We start from the raw sequence: 16163 nt of genomic DNA on the forward strand, positions 1-16163 counted from the left end.
TGCCTAATAAGGATATTGATAATAAAATTGTTACTACAGCAAATGCCATCCAAGTTCGAATTAATGAAAATATTAGATTGATGGCTGACTTGCATGCTAGGTGGGAAAGAGAAGAAAACGAAAAACTTGCTAAAGAGAATAATGTAGCTAAAGTTTGGACTATTACCACCACTAGTAATGATAATGCTTCACATGTTGCTACACCTCCTACTATCAATGGTAAAATAATTGGTGTTGGCAATGTTTCTACTCCTAGTGCAAAGCGTGCAAAATTGCTCGAAACTGCTAAAACTGCTGAACCTGCTTGTGATAAAACTGCTGAAATTTTTCAAAATATTGGGGACAATGATCCCATTGCTGTAGATCATAATGGTTTAGATTTTGATGATTGTCACATCTCTGAAGTTATAAAGTTCTTACAAAAACTTGCTAAAAGTCCCAATGCTAGTGCTATAAATTTGGCCTTTACAAAACATATTACAAATGCTCTCATAAAAGCTAGAGAAGAGAAACTAAAACTTGAAACTTCTATTCCTAGGAAGTTAGAAGATGGTTGGGAGCCCATCATTAAGATGAGGGTCAATGATTTTTATTGTAATGCTTTATGTGATCTTGGTGCAAGTATTTCTGTTATGCCTAAGAAAATCTATGATATGCTTGACTTGCCACCATTGAAAAACTGTTATTTGGATGTTAATCTTGCTGATAATGCTATAAAGGAACCTTTGGGGAGGATTGATAATGTTCGTATTATGGTTAACAATAACCTTGTCCCCGTTGATTTTGTTGTCTTGGATATTGAATGCAATGCATCTTGTCCCATTATATTGGGAAGACCTTTTCTTCGAACCGTTGGTGCTACCATTGATATGAAGGAAGGTAATATTAAATATCAATTTCCTCTCAAGAAAGGTATGGAACACTTCCCTAGAAAGAGAATGAAGTTACCTTATGATTCTATTATTAGAACAAATTATGAAGTTGATGCTTCATCCCTCGATGTTACTTGATTCACACTTTCTGCGCCTAGCTGAAAGGCGTTAAAGAAAAGCGCTTATGGGAGACAACCCATTATTTTACTTCTGCGCTTTTATTTTATATTTGAGTCTTGGAAGTTGTTACTACTGTAGCAACATCTCCTTATCTTTATTTTATTGCAGTGTTGTGCCAAGTAAAGTCTTTGATAGTAAAGTCAATACTAGATTTGGATTACTTGCGCGAGAACAGATTTCTTGCTGTCACGAAATTGAGCCGCCCCAGCTGTAGAAAATTTATAAAAATCTGCCAATTTACGTGCGTGATCCTCAGATATGTACGCAACTTTAATTCAATTTGGGCATTTTTATCTGAGCAAGTCTGGTGCCTCTAAAAAATTCGTCTTTACGGACTGTTCTGTTTTGACAGATTCTGCCTTTTATTTCGCATTGCCTGTTTTGCTATGTTTGAAGGATTTCTTTGCTCCATTAACTTTCAGTGGCTTTGTGCAATGTCCAGAAGTGTTAAGAATGATTATGTCACCTCTGAATATATCAATTATGCACTAACCCTCTAATGAGATTGTTTTGAGTTTGGTGTGGAGGAAGTTTTCAAGGGTCAAGAGAGGAGGATGATACAATATGATCAAGAAGAGTGAAAAGTCTAAGCTTGGGGATGCCCCCATGGTTCATCCCTGCATATTTTAAGAAGACTCAAGCATCTAAGCTAGGGGAAGCCCAAGGCATCCCTTCTTCATCGACAACTTATCAGGTCACCTCTAGTGAAACTATATTTTTATTCCGTCACATCTTATGTGCTTTACTTGGAGCGTCTGTTTGTTTTTATTTTTGTTTTTGTTTGAATAAAATCGGATCCTAGCATTCTTTGTTTGGGAGAGAGACACGCTCCGCTATTTCGTATGAACACATATGTTCTTAGCTTTATTCTTAATGTTCATTGCGAAGGTTGAACTACCTCGTTCATTGTTATATGGTTGGAAACGGAAAATGCCGCATGTGGTAAATGGTATAATGTCTTGAATAATTTGATACTTGGCAATTGTTGTGCTCATATAGATCATGTTTAAGCTCTTGCATCATGTGCTTTGCACCTATTAATGAAGAACTACATAGAGCTTGTTAAAATTTGGTTTGCATGATTGGTCTCTAGAGTCTAGATATTTTCTGGTTAAGGTGTTTGAACAACAAGGAGACGATGTAAAGTCGTATAATACTTACAATATGTTCATATGTGAGTCTTGCTGCACCGTTTTATACTTGAGTTTTCTTCAAACAACCTTGCTAGCTTAGCCTTGTATTGAGAGCAATTCTTCTCGTGCATCCAAATCCTTGAGCCAAACACTATGCCATTTGTGTCCACCCTACCTACCTACCACATGGTATTTCTCCGCCATTCCAAAGTAAATTACTTGAGTGCTACCTTTAAAACTTCATTCCTTGTCTTTGCAATATAAAGCTCATGGGAAAACAGCCTTAAAAACTATTGTGGTGAAGAATATGTACTTATGTGTCTTATTTCTTAATAAGTTGCTTGTTGAGCGGTAACCATGTTTCTGGGGACGCCATCAACTTTTACCTTTGTTGAATATCATGTGAGTTGCTATGCATGTTCGTCTTGTCTTGAAGTAAGGGCGATTTTCATGATCAAATGGTTTGAGTATGCATATTGTTAGAGAAGAACATTGGGCTGCTAACTAAAGCCATGATTCATGGTGGAAGTTTCAGTTTGGACAATTAATCCTCAATCTCTTATGAGAATTTTAACTGTTGTTGAATGCTTATGCATTAAAGAGGAGTCCATTATCTGTTGGCTATGTTGTCCCGGTATGGATGTCTAAGTTGAGAATAATCAAAAAGCGAGAAATCCAATGCGAGCTTTCTCCTTAGACCTTTGTACATGCGGCATAGAGGTACCCCTTTGTGACACTTGGTTGAAACATATGCTATGCTATGATAATCCATGTTAATCCAAGCTAATTAGGACAAGGTGCGAGCACTATTGGTATACTATGCATGAGGCTTGCAACTTATAGGATGTCTTATACATAACACATATGCTTTATTACTACCGTTGACAAAATTGTTTCTTGTTTTCAAAATGAAAAGCTCTAGCACAAATATAGTAATCCATGCTTCCCTCTGCGAAGGGCCTATCTTCTACTTTATTGTTGAGTCGGTTTACCTACTTCCTTCTATCTTAGAAGCAAACACTTGTATCAACTCGTGTGCATTGATTCTTACATGTTTACTTATTGCACTTGTTATATTACTTTGTGTTGACAATTATCCATGAGATATACATGTTGAAGTTGAAAGCAACCGCTGAAACTTATATCTTCCTTTGTGTTGCTTCAAAGCTTTTTTTACTTTGAATTTATTGCTTTATGAGTAACTCTTATGCAAGTCTTATTGATGCTTGTCTTGAAAGTATTATTCATGAAAAGACTTTGCTATATGATTCATTTGTTTACTCATTGTCTTCACCATTGCTTCGAATCGCTGCATTCATCTCATATGCTTTACAATAGTATGATCAAGATTATGATAGCATGTCACTTCAGAAATTATCTTTGTTATCGTTTACCTACTCGAGGGCGAGTAGGAACTAAGCTTGGGGATGCTTGATACGTCTCAAACGTATCTATAATTTATTATGTTCCATGCTACTTTTATGATGATACTCACATGTTTTATACACATTATATGTCATTATTATGCATTTTCCGGCACTAACCTATTGACGAGATGCCGAAGAGCCGATTCTTTGTTTTACTGCTGTTTCTGGTTTCAGAAATCCTACAAAGGAAATATTCTCGGAATTGGACGAAATCAACGCCCAGGGTCTTATTTTTCCACGAAGCTTCCAGAAGACCGAGGGAGATACGAAGTGGGGCGACGAGGCGCCGCCACACTAGGGCCAAGCGACCTAAGGGGGGCCCGCGCCGCCCTGGTGTGTGGGGCCCCTGTCAGCCCCCCGACTCTGCCCTTCCGCCTACTTAAAGCCTTCGTCGTGAAAACCCCGATGCCGAGAGCCACGATACGGAAAACTTTCCAGAGACGCCGCCGCCGCCAATCCCATCTCGGGGGATTCAGGAGATCGCCTCCGGCACCCTGCCGGAGAGGGGAATCATCACCGGAGGGCTCTTCATCGCCATGATCGCCTCCGGATCGATGTGTGAGTAGTTCACCCCTGGACTATGGGTCCATAGCAGTAGCTAGATGGTTGTCTTCTCCTCATTGTGCTATCATGTTAGATCTTGTGAGCTGCCTATCATGATCAAGATCATCTATTTGTAATCCTACATGTTGTGTTTGTTGGGATCCGATGAATATTGAATACTATGTCAAGTTGATTATCAATCTATCATATATGTTGTTTATGTTCTTGCATGCTCTCTGTTGCTAGTAGAGGCTCTGGCCAAGTTGATACTTGTGACTCCAAGAGGGAGTATTTATGCTCGATAGTGGGTTCATGCCTCCATTGAATCCGGGATAGTGACGGAAAGTTCTAAGGTTGTGGATGTGTCTGTTGCCACTAGGGATAAAACATCGATGCTTTGTCTAAGGATATTTGTGTTGATTACATTACGCACCATACTTAATGCAATTGTCTGTTGTTTGCAACTTAATACTGGAAGGGTACGGATGATAACTCTGAAGTTGGACTTTTTAGGCATAGATGCATGCTTGGATAGCGGTCTATGTACTTTGTCGTAATGCCCTGATTAAATCTCATAGTACTCATCATGATATATGTATGTGCATTGTTATGCCTTCTTTATTTGTCAATTGCCCAACTGTAATTTGTTCACCCAACATCTGTTTATCTTATGGGAGAGACACCACTAGTGAACTGTGGACCCCGGTACAATTCTTTACATCTGAAATACAATCTACTGCAAACTATGTTCTTTACTTTTCTTCGCAAACAAACATCATCATCAACACTATACATCTAATCCTTTGTTTACAGCAAGCCGGTGAGATTGACAACCTCACTGTTACGTTGGGGCAAAGTACTTTGATAGTGTTGTGCAGGTTCCACGTTGGCGCCGGAATCCCTGGTGTTGCGCCGCACTACACTCCGCCACCAACAACCTTCACGTGTTCCTTGACTCCTACTGGTTCGATAACCTTGGTTTCTTACTGAGGGAAAACTTGCTGCTGTACGCATCACACCTTCCTCTTGGGGTTCCCAACGGACGTGTGTCTCACGCGCCATCAATGACCCCGGTATGCCAAAGGCATGCCGAACTTGCCTAGTTTAGGCTGATAAGGTACCGGTTTAAAGATTATTCCGGACAAAAGAGTTAAGCTTATGGCTAAGTGAGCTTATGCCGGTATCCCGGAAGGGGTATACCGGAGTAGGCTAAGAAGGTACCGGACTACCGGTACAGACTACACTGTAGCACGTCGGCAAGCTGGTCAAAGATTCTCTCAAGAGCTAGAGGACAAGGATGAGCGAAGCACTTCAGCTTTAATCGAAGCTCTGAGGCCAAAGGAGAAGATGACGTAAAAGGTACCGGAGGATGTCACCGTGCCTGATTAAAGGTCCACCGGTGTCATCAGCTGCCAAAGAGGCTTTGTAAAGTAGTTTGTCTAGTCAAAGATGCCATTAGGGTTTCCTAGGGTTTCTTCCCCTGTAAGCCACCCTCTCCCCTATATAAGGAGAGGGAGCACACCCTATCGCGGGTACGTCCTACCCTGTATCTGAGAGCTTGTAACCTAATTCAATGGAATAGAGAGATTCCTAGTTGAGCTAGTTCTTGTGTTCTTCTTCTTCAACCTCTGGCCAAGGCCAAGTTCATCAAGAAAGCATCTGGTATTCCATCCGGAATCCATTCCCATATAACCAAAACCCTCCCCTGAATCCTCTAGCGCACATTCGGCCCAAACTTAAGCCATCCCATGGCATCTGTCTGTTCACCACGACGACAGTTGGCGCCCACCATGGGGCCAGCAGCTGCGCTTGCTGGAGTTCATATTCGGACGGGCCTCCTCACCATCTCCGGCGAGCGTGTGGTCCCTGCGCTCGTCGACCGCGTCCTCGCCATGGACTTCATCAACGACAACATTGGGTGCTTCGCCAACGGCGGTAAGTTCCCCAAGAACGGCCGCGTCATCGAGTTCGGCAGCCTCCGCGTCTACTACGGCACCGTCCCGGAGCGCCAGTGCCTCTCGCCGGTGCTGGTTGCGCCGGACCCGCCAAGATCTGCAGTTCGCAGCGGCCACGCCGCCGGCAGCATCGAGGTGCTGGTGGTTGGCGCGGCTGACGCCGGCAAGGAGGTCGCGGCGGAAGGCGCTGGACAGACGAAGTCTACGCGCACGGCCAAGCTGCCGACGGAGCGTGACCAAGGGGTTGCGGGTGCATCTGCAGCGCCACCGGAGACTCCTCTCCAAGCGGCGATGAACGTGCTGGCGACGCCCATCGCACAGAACATCGACCCGGCAGCGGCTCAGGCGGAGCTGGAGGCGCAGCGGCAAAAGTTGCTCTCCGGGGGCGCGGACATCATCCGGGCGCAGCGCGAGCTGAACCTAACCCTACGTGAGTATAACGCTGCCCATGGCTTTGCTTCGTTAGCGCTCAGGCTGCTAGAGTACCGGAAAACCGGCTTAGAGCTCGCAATCTAGATCAGGATCTGCGTAAGGAGATTCTTGCCGGAAAAGTACCTCTGCATCTGTGAGCATCGTAGAGAAACCTAAGTACAGTAGCCCGGACAAAACCATAAAAGCTGCTAGGGCTGCTGTAGAGCTGTGTGACTCACTTACCGGAGATGCTTTAACAAAACAGCAAGATCGTGTTAGGGAGTTGCTTGATATGATACAGGAACAAAATGCTGAGCTTGCTAGAGTAAACAAAGCTGTGGCATCGAAATCGGTGCGTTCGGCAAAGAATGCCGGAAGCAAGTCCCATGGGCAGGCATCGTCCCCCCATCGAGACAGAAGAAAAGAAAAAGAAGTGAATGCGCAGGAAATGACTGTGTATGATCCGGTACTTGCCGGAAAACAACAAGCCGGGCGACATGAGGCCGGAAGAAAAAGCCAAGGGGCAGGTCGTGGTGTCACACCCCAACTTTTGCAACCTTGTTTAGTTGTCCATAGTGCAAAAATCAGGGGGAACAAAATTTTTTTCTATAGGCTAATTAGATGAATTGTCTTGATCTGTTTGTTGTAATGAGTTGCTTTGATCTGTTGGTAGATGAATTGCCTTGATCTTGTTGTTGAGTTTTGTCTTGAGCTACCTCACAGAACAATACTTCTAGTGATAAAACAAGAAACTCACCTAAATAAAACACATGTGTGGCCCTGGAAAATTCTTTTCCCTTCTTTACCAATGCATAAACCCTATGCTTGGTGTTTTCTCCATAAGTACCTCAACACACAATTTCTAGTCTCCAGAAAAATAGTGAAGCTATGGTCACTCTTGTACTACCTTAACCTCCTCCCTTCAAAAACATTTGAGAAAAACATCTCACAAAAATCACCAATGCTCTTTGTTTTATCCCATAATTCAAAACCTTAATTCAAAGGATCTTGTCAAAAACCTCTCCTTTTAAAATTGGCTATGATCACCTTAGATCATAAAATCACAAAATGGTTTCTAAAGTGTTTTTTGTTTTGTTTTAACCCAAAGTATTTACCAAATGGCTTACCCTTACTTTATGTGACTCTAAAATCTTGTGAAAGCTTTTATTTGTAGTTTTGGTTTCTTCAAATAAAATGGAATGATACATATTTTCTATTCTTCTATGGATCATTCTACTCTTCTACAACCTCTCATCTTTTTAATAATTCAAGAAAATCCTATTTGATTAAATCAAAATCAAGGCCATAAACACCAAAATAAAATTTAGAACTATTTGATTTGTGATCAAATATTCATGGCATTGTCTTTGCCATTAATACATCTCACATCTCCCTCTTTCGAGGTCACAACCCCATCTAGTCATAATCTTGGTGAATGATCATTTGTCCTACAAATGATTTAAATCTCCAATTGTATCTCTAGCCTTCCAAGATCATAAAATTCATTCTTGATCCAGATAAACCCTAAAACCCTTTTCTATTCTACTTTGGTGGAGTGATCCAAGTAAAAACCATATAAACCCAAATGTGAGTGGCACATTCTGGACATCAAATACACCTCTATGAACCCTACTCCAACAACACCCTATCCACCAAACCTTGTTGGATCAACATGATCATTTGATAAATGCAAATGAGCCATATCCTCTTTCCATCTCTATTTTCAAGAAGCTCTTTCAAAACCTTTTCTCCACACTTGATCCTCCATTGAAGATTTTCTTTACTTGGAAAATAGTGCATTTACCACTCCTTGTAATCCTACCAAAATCACTATACAATGACCCATGGTCATACAAGTCCCTAGTGACTTGTCCAAAAGAAACCCCAACATATCACCACAACTTCCTCATCTCTCTACCATTTTTTATCTTCTTGAATCAAGTTGGCATAATCATCACACCACCCCTCTTTTCTTTCTTCATTATTTTTCGATGACCCCTCTCTTCTAACCCTTGTCACATGGGCATTGCATGGCACCCTCCCTCTCCACTTAGCCTTCACCCTCCCTGCTCGTTTTTCTCCATTTGCAAAAACCCTAGGAGGGCACCACCCCCTCTTTTTTTACTTTTTCCTTCTCTCTTCTCTCTTTCTTCTTCTTCATGGCCGGGGTCAAGTACCCCTGCACTTCCCTCTCCCTTGCACCCTTCTGACCGTCAGCCCAAGCCCAGGGACCCCCTGGACCCCTCCCTCTCCATCCAACAAGCCCAGCACCATCAGCCCACACCCTCTAAACCTAAACCCTAACAGACACCGAGAGGGAAAAACACACGCACGCAGGGAACCCTCTCCCGCTCGACCTCCCCCTCCCTTCCTGCGCTTGCTTCCCCCTCTGCTGACGCCAGCGCCCTCACGTCATCACCCAGCACCGCCCCAACGTCAGCAAGTACGCCTCCATTGGCCACCGCCACCGCACGCCTCGCCCTGCCATTGGCCACACGGCCACCACCCATCGCTCCCGACTCGGCTATAAAAAGCCCGCCTCTGTCGCTCCTCTCCCTCACAGAAACCTCCCACTCCACCCCTCTCTCTTACCACCTCTCGCCAGGAGCCCTGCAACACCTTCTCTGGCCGCTGCTCGCCGGAGAGAGCTCCTCCACCATTGTCACCATGAGGGATGGCGAGCAGATGGAGTCCTCCCGCGACAACGGCCTCCTTCCCCCTCTTTTCCATCTCACTCGCCACCATCTGCCCACCCTAACACGCCCTTTTCCCACTGCCCAGGACCGCCGGAGCCGCCGCCGTCGCCGTTATCCGGGAGGTGCTGCAAGCATAGAACGCCGGGAGGAGCAGCTGCAGCCGAGGAGGACGCCGCCGAGCCCGCGTCTGGAAGCCCTCGACCCGCCACCGCCCGCCGGAGCGCTGCCTTCAACGACCGCCGCCCAGGTGAGCCACCGATCCGCCCCCGTCCTCTCTCTGTTTTTCCCGAGCGTGCCTGGGCGAAGGAGAACGACGACCCTCTGGTCGTCCTCATCGAAACGCTGCGTGGCCTGCATGGCCACGTCAGCCCATGCGGCCTGGCCCGCCTGGCCCCCCTCCCTTTCTTTTCTTTTCTTTTTTCCCTCCCCTCCACCTGGAAACCCCTCCTGGGCCGGGCCACCTCTTCAAATCCCGTGCGGCCCAGACGGTTCCCGCCCGTTTTTTAAAATTTTGAGATTTCTGTTTTTTTCCCCAAAACCAGTAGCACCCAAATGCTAATAACTTCAGTTCTACAAACTCAAATCAAATGAAACCAATTGCTTTAGATCAGAAATTTCATTATATTTCCAATGCCGTTGGCCTCATATTTTTAGGATTTTTATAAGAGTTTTAGTGAATTAAACTTGTTCTATGTGTACTGTAGATTCTAGATAATTCCTAAAATTATAGGATTAAATTTTTTGGGTGAATCCAATTGGGTTAGTCTTGTTTTAGTACTGGCCATCTAGGAAAAATATTTCTATTCTCTGTCCATGCATATTTGTTTCTGTTATTAATATGTGTGTGTCACATGAATTGTTGAACTCAAAACGTTTATTTATTTAAAATCTTTGGCCACCTCTTTTCTTTTAAAAAGTGGCCAACTTATGTTTTATAATTGAAAAACAAAACCTTCTGCAAATTAGACCAAGTTCTATTGTTTTGGTTAAGTTTTCAAATAGTGTGGTGTAGTGTTTACCTCCTATTTTTGACTAGTGTTATTTGAGCAAATTAAACTAGGAGAATTGATTTCTACTTTTCCAAAAAGGTTTGAAAATAAAATATGAATGTTTTTGATGCCAAACCATTGCACTTGTCTTCTTTATGGTGTTATCAACCATGGTATAATTAATTTATACCTTGGAGGAAATTGCTCATTTGTGAGGCTCTCATGCCTTTATTAGGTGAATAAATTGGGTTTTCTAAATTAAAACTCTTAAAGTTGTATTGTAGTATCTATAAGTCCTTAGTATGATTAGCCCTTGGTTGAGTGGTAGGGTTCTGATTGTTGCATGATTTCTTTGTTGGTACAATGTGTTGATTGTGCTCCTTTTATATTTTCCGGCGATAGATGCGAACATTTCCGGGAAAGAAGAAGAAGTGGTTCGTACGAGGATTTTATTTATATTGTTGGCATTCTTATTTGAAGAGTTTGAAGAAGTCCAGGGACAAATAAGCCAACCAAGGCAAGCCATCTCTTGATCTCTGAATGTTGAATCACATATTGTGGTTACTTTGTTGTTATTCTTGTCTCTCGATCTATTTTGTGTGGTATCTACTTTTGATTGATGGAGCGTGCTCCCCATGAGCATGTTGAATTCTCTTTGACGCCTCACTACCATCCCCTTTAGGGAAATGGTGGTCATCACCATGATCTTGGTGTACCCTCTATGTGTGATGGGTATGCCCACTTGTCTTGTGTGTGTCGACCTCTTGACACCCTTTTTGCACCCCATAGTGGTATGGTGGTTAGCATCAGGCCCTTGTCGTATCTTAAACCCCTTGTTGATGCCATGCATACTTACTCCCAAGTATGTGAACCCCTTGTTGCTGTTATACATACTTACTCTCGAGTATGTTGAACCCCTTGTTGATCTTATGCATGCTTACTCTAAGCATGTATGCCCCCTTGACCACCTATATTATCATCTTCTTAGTGGTATGATGATTAACATCATGACCCTTGTTGAATCATCCTATTTATGATGTCCCTATGCATGCTTATCCTAAGTATGTACGATCTCCTTGACACCTCAATTATCATCTCCTTAGTGGTATAATGGCTAGCATCATGCCATTGTTGTCTCTTAGTTCTTACATGAAACTATAGGTTGGGAACCCCTTGGAAAAAATACCTTGTTGAAAAGAACTTTTGAAAAACCTTGGGTGAGTTGGACTTGCCTAAGCGTGTGTTTATGAAAGGAAAGGATCTTGGCAAAGATGGTTGGAAAGAAAATCTTGTTTTCGAAAACTTTGGCGCCTAAGTATTCACCCGTGACAATTAACCCGCGCAACCACAGCTACTCCAACGTGGGCACGGAGCTTAGCTTGACGTTTGTTCTTCTTAGCATGAGGCACCGCACAACTATACAAGGGTACGGTTACCCCGAGTCCGGGTTGTCATGGTTGGGACAATAGTATAACGGGAGGCCTTCGGGGCTGACCCGTCCGGAAGACACTATGGGTCTCCTGGCTTGGCGGTGGAGCCACGCTCAAAGGGAGGTGAGCTGCCACGGTGCCGTGGAGGTACATACTCCATAGGGTAGGACCTCTTGCTAAGTCGAATGGGCGAAAGGCTATGTTCGGGTATCCGTCGTGGCATATGTTGTTATGCGGGGATGATGCCCACACGATAGGTATCCGGATAGAGGTGGGGAAAGTGTGCAAACTCTGCAGAGTAAAATCTATTCGAATAGCCGCGTCCGCGGTCATGGACGGTTGGAATTGCTGTTGCTTAGCCTAATGTGTTTTGGTTTTACGAAAGTGTTTTGAGTAAAGAAAGAAAAGGACTTTGTTTTGGAGTACCGGGATGGTACCGAAAAGTGGTGGTGACCATGTGGAGATGGTCGGGAAGGAAACAAAAATGGGTTTACCCTTCCTAGTGTTTTATGTTGTAGTCCCTCTTTTGAAGTATCTTCTTCATTTGAGATATAGAGATGTCTTAGATGAATTCCTAAGTGTCCCCTTCGACCGTGAAGTCGGGATGCTTTCTCCACAAGAGAAACTACTTCTCTTCTTCATGCTATATCCACAAGAGAAACTACTTCTCTTCTTCATGCTATTTTCACAAGAGAAATTAGCTCTTCCCTCTTGTCATCTTAGATTAGCACTTATCATCTTGCACTCTTGCAAAGTACCTTCTTGATGGTTTGCGAGTACAACTCAAATGTACTCACGGCTTTGTCCCTGGCTATTTACTTGGCCAGACTTGGAGGAATTCGACAAATGAAGAAGGATATGGCGACGTCTATGCGAGCTAGGAACGTCTTCCCAGTCAGTTGCCTATAGGGTTATGGCAGATGACTTGGGGTCTGCACTGTTGAAGTGATTCCGCTACTCTGATGATTAGGTCAGGCCCTTCGAGGCTATTATGTAAGTATGGTCATGTGACCTCATTGTAATTTTCTTATTCCGTTTTGTAATCAAGGATGTAATTTGATATCAGTTCGGTTATGTGTTCACGGCGCACTGATCATGGGATCGTGAACTGTATACATAACAGGGTATTTCGGACAGCTAGTCCGGGGTCCCCACACGTGGCTATGCCGGAAATTATTATGCCGGTAGAGGTGAAACCGGGCAAAATTATCGTGCACCAAGGGCAGCTTATGTTGAGGAGGAAATGCCTCCGCCAAGGTACCGGCAGGCAAGAGCCGCAGTACCGGAACGCTACGATGAAGCTGATTCAGGAACTGAAAGAATCCCGGCCTACCGGAACCCTTTGGGGGGACGCGTAGGAGAAAGATGCCTGCCAGACCGGGATGCGAGGCACATGCTGGACAAGGTATATTTATCTGAGATGATTGAGGCAGAAGGTCCTCCTGGTCCAAAGTGCTTTGGCCCACGAATCATGAAAGAGGAACCACCGGTTCGCAACTTCCAGTTGCCCCGTGACACAAAAACATATGATGGCACCACTAAGCCGGAAGACTGGCTTGCAGATTACGTGACCGAAGTATACGTCGCTGGCGGCGGAGGAACCGTAACAGGCGGAGGAAACCGGCGTTGGGCCGTGAGAATCGTACCGTCCTTCCTGGTAGGACCGGCACGCATATGGCTTAACAATTTGCCAGCAGGAAGCATAAATGGTTGATTGGACTTTGAGGAAGCTTTTGTAAGCAACTTCAGCAGTACGTATCGGAGGCCAAACAGGCCGCATCAGCTCGCTTTGTGCGTGCAGCGCTCCAATGAAACAGACCGGGATTACCTGACCCGGTGGAACTCCACAAGAAACTCCTGTGAAGGGGTGATCGAGGTACAGGCCATTGCTTGGTTTTGCAACGGGTGCAGAAGAGGTTCACCGTTGTGGCAAAAGCTGCAGCGAAACATGCCGGTAACTTTGGCAGAGATGATACGTGTGGCAGATAGCTACGCATTGGGAGACCCAATGCATCCGGCGGTTCAAGCTGAACCGGCGCAAACGAGCCAACCACGCCAAGATCAATACCGGGATAACCGGCACAACAAAAGAAGGGAAGATTTTCCGGATCGAAGGTATGGTCCGCAGCAAGTAGCCGCGGTGCAGGATAATTCCGGCGCCAGCGGAAGCCAGAGTCAAAAAACCGGATCGCAGCCGTGGGCGGGTGCTAAAAAACAATGGGTTGAAAAGAAACCATGGCCAAATGAGGAGAGATACACCATGGAATCCGCTATGGATCAGTAGTGCCGCTGGCACACACCGAATCCGGAAAGACCGGCAAACCATTTGACAAAAGATTTCACTTGGACCAAAAGATTGATGGAAAGAGGCATGATGAAAGATGCAAGGGACCAAAATGCCGGAAGACTACCACCACCGGCTCCGCTTACCGGAGCAAATGCTCTACCGGTACAACCTCAGCCGAACCGGCAGCAGGAACATCAAGTTCATCAGGTGGAAGATGGCGACGGCCAACCACCACCGCCGGCGCCTTTGGGCCGGAACGTTTACAAGGATCCGCACCTGTGCTGTGTTGTGTTCGTTACTCAGCCAACAGACAAGCAAAGCATGCATCGCCGTTCCATGGAAGTGAACGCGGTGATGCCGACAGTTCCGAAATACATGCTGTGGTCTGATCAGGAAATTACCTGGTCGTTCAAGTATCACCCAAGGATAATGCCAAACCCGGGTGGCTATGCTCTTGTTGTGGACCCAATCATGCATGGGCCAACGACTCGTGTCAAATTCAGCAAGGTGCTGATAGACAATGGGAGCAGCATAAATATCATGTACCGGCACACCATGCATACGCTGGGGATAACAGAAAACATGCTACAACCAATACACACTACCTTCCACGGAATCGTTCCGGGTCTGTCCTAAAGTCCGGGTGGATGTGTCGTTTGGAGGACGTGACAATTGCCGGGTCGAAAACCTCCTGTTCGAGGTGGTGGACTTAGACAGTCCTTACCATGCACTGCTAGGGAGACCGGCATTGGCAGCATTCATGGCCTCAACTCATACGGCGTATCTCAAGATGAAGATGCCGGCACCTCGTGGACCCTTGACTGTGGTGGAAAACTATAAGGTCTCACTGGAAACTGCTTCCGCCGGATCAAACCTGGCTGAATCGCTGGTGATCGCAGAAGAAAAAAGAAGGATACAAACCGCAGTTGCGCTGGCTCAGTCCTCGCAGTTGACCTTAGCGGCAATGAGTGGTAACTTGGGAACACCGGCATTCAAGCCAACCAAGGAGACAAAGGACATCGTGCTGGACCCGGCATACCCTGAACGCACCGTTCGTATCGGTGCCGGCCTTGATGAGGCATAGGAAGCGCGCTCGTCAACTTCCTCCGTGAGAATCGGAATATCTTTTCCTGGTCTACTGATGACTTGGTAGGTGTTCCGAGGGAGTTGGCTGAGCACTCTCTAAATGTCCGGAAGGATACAAGGCCGGTAAGACAGCCCTTACGCCGGTTCGCTGAAGACAGGAGAAAGATCATTGGAGAAGAAGTGAAAAAGTTACTGGTTGCCGGTTTCATCGTGGAGGTACTACATACTGAGTGGCTAGCCAATCCGGTGCTGGTCGAGAAGAAAAAAGAGGAAGACCCCAAAGCTCCAAAGGTGTGGCGCATGTGCATCGACTACACCAACCTGAACAAGGCTTGCCCGAAAGATCCTTTCCCTTTACCCCGGATCGATCAACTGATTGATTCTACTGCTGGCTGTGAGCTGTTGTCTTTTCTGGATGCTTATTCCGGTTTCCACCGATTCCCACGAAAAAGGAAGATCAAATAAAAACTGCGTTCATTACCCCGCACGGGGCTTATTGCTATGTCACTATGCCTTTCGGTTTGCGCAACGCTGGTGCAACGTACCAGCGCTGTATGCAAAAATGTCTGTTTGATCAAATTGGAAAAAATGAGCAAGTCTATGTGGACGATGTCGTGATCAAAACTATGGTAAAAGAGACCTTGATCGATGATCTAAGGCAAACATTTGACAACTTGAGGAGGTTCTGGATGAAACTCAATCCGGCAAAATGTACCTTCGGTGTTCCTGCCGGCAAACTGCTTGGCTTTCTTGTATCAAGCCGGGGTATTGAGGTTAATCCGGTAAAAATCCGGGCCATCGAAAGAATAACTATACCGCAAGATCTCAAAGATGTGCAAAAGTTTACCGGAAGCTTGGCATCGCTAAGCCGGTTCATAAGCAGGTTGGGAGAAAAGGCTCTGCCACTCTATGCTTTGATGAAAAAATCCGATACCTTCGTCTGGACCCCTCAGGCAGACGCAGCATTTAAAGAGCTAAAAACGATGCTAGCCACTGCGCCGGTATTGGCTTTGCCTTTGGAAAGGGAACCCATGCTGTTATACATAGCAGCAACAAACCGAGTCGTGAGTGTTGTAGTCGTGGTGGAAAGAGAAGAGGAAGGAAAAACCGTGCAGAGGCCGGTATCACTACAAGAAAAGTTCTGATAGACAACG

The sequence above is a fragment of the Lolium rigidum genome, chromosome 3 (genome assembly GCF_022539505.1).
Source record: "Lolium rigidum isolate FL_2022 chromosome 3, APGP_CSIRO_Lrig_0.1, whole genome shotgun sequence".
In the NCBI taxonomy this organism is placed as follows: Eukaryota; Viridiplantae; Streptophyta; class Magnoliopsida; order Poales; family Poaceae; genus Lolium; species Lolium rigidum.